The sequence below is a fragment of the Nannospalax galili genome, unplaced genomic scaffold (assembly GCF_000622305.1).
Source record: "Nannospalax galili isolate Female #2095 unplaced genomic scaffold, S.galili_v1.0 scaffold153, whole genome shotgun sequence".
Lineage (NCBI taxonomy): Eukaryota > Metazoa > Chordata > Mammalia > Rodentia > Spalacidae > Nannospalax > Nannospalax galili.
The window spans coordinates 182,351-183,886 of record NW_008333469.1 but is presented as its reverse complement, the minus strand read 5'-3'; the positions used below and the strand labels follow the sequence as shown (position 1 = coordinate 183,886).

At 40.1% G+C, this 1,536-nt stretch overlaps 1 protein-coding gene across 7 annotated transcripts in view; it reads right to left on the bottom strand.

Moving 5' to 3' along the window:
- Kyat3 (kynurenine aminotransferase 3) overlaps positions 1 to 1,536 on the bottom strand; it is a 51,992-nt gene that overhangs the window by 37,933 nt on the left and 12,523 nt on the right. Inside the window, exon 3 of one of the 7 annotated variants that reach the window (XM_017796953.2) lies at positions 375 to 406. The exons of the other annotated variants lie outside the window; for them this stretch is intronic. The gene's annotated coding sequence lies outside the window, so the exon portion shown is untranslated. The remainder of the gene's footprint in view (positions 1 to 374; positions 407 to 1,536) is intronic. 7 annotated transcript variants of the gene reach the window in all.

The window sequence follows — 1,536 nt, the reverse complement described above, 5'->3', positions numbered from 1 at the left end:
TAACCCAGCATAGAACTGGGAAAATGAACAGCAGACCCTAATCTTATCTAAAGGAATACTGACAACAGATTGCTGCTAGATGAGGAGCAGCTGACCCTCCTAAAAGAAAGGCCTCCAGATAGGCTGACTAGATTCACCAGAAGGGCAAGTAGTGGGGAATGGCTGGGGTTGCCGACAACACAGCAGACAGTAGCAGGGATATCAGAGTATAAGGGCTGTAGTGGGGAGAGGGAGGCTAAGGGAGGCTGCCATCTGGGAAGTGGGTGTGTAGTTGTATAAGAGGGTTTGGGTGGTTCTCTGTGAGCCACACACACTCACACACACACACACACGTGGAAAATCTTGTGACTGATTTTGCCTTTTGCCTTACATACCTATCATGCTGGAATGCAGTGCTTCCTGTTTCCTATTAGAGAGAAAACTATGTAAGTCACATGGTTTCCAGGAATCCGAAACTTAGAGAAACTGAAAGCTATCATGCTAATAGAGCATCTGGCCTGCTAGATTGTAATAGGATACTAGTCTGCCATGCTAATAAGGGATCCCATATGCTGTGTTACGATTGGACTGTTACCCCTATATAAGCCCGTACTTTCTTGTAATAAAGTGGATCTGTGTCACTGAACCTGGTATCCTGCATCTGAATGCAGCGACGTTGGTGCAGACTCCTCACCAGCCCTGGGGTCCGGACCAGAGGACTGATCAGAGGAACTAAGAGAGCAGGAGAGTGATCATAGCCAGAGGAGAGCAGCCACAGCCGACGACCCCCCCCGCCCAAATCCACAAATTAAAAAATATATATTTGAGGAAGTGTGGAAATTTATGTCATGCTAATTAGTAGAGGTGATACATTACCATTGAAATCTACCCGATGACTTTATAGACATACACAGGTGCCAAGCATCCAAGTGCAACTGATTATGACTAGTTAACCCCCCCACACACAAGTTGGTATTGGTCAGAGTATTTTGTCACAGCAATGAAGAAACAAAATACAGCAGAGGAAAAATATATTCTAAAATGAAGTGGAGATCTTTTTTAAAGGTTAAAAAAAACTCATTCAATTTTATGTCTTACTGGGCTCATCCTGAGTTCAATATTGTATAACTGTATTAACTCAACTGTGAACCTAGAAACTTGCACCCACTTGTGAAAGAGATGTACTCTTGCTCTGGAGTGTGTTACTGAATATGTTAAAGCTGTAGTGAAATGCTTCTTCTAATCATGTAGTTATTAAAAATTAAAGAAAAATAATGATTAAAAAATAATAATTGTTAGATGTGAAAAACATTACCATTGAAATCTACCTGATGACTTTATATCCATGCTCAGATGCCAAGGAGCTCAGAAATTAACCAACTGTGACTAGTAATAATCAGATATATTGAGATTAGAAACACATGTGCAACCATCTTAGTGTTAATTGCATTAAAAATGAGATTTTCTGTATGAAACTGTGTATTTTAATACTGAAATGGCAATCATTCTTAAAGGTTAAAACCTCATTTAATTTTATGTCTTATAGGGTTTATACTG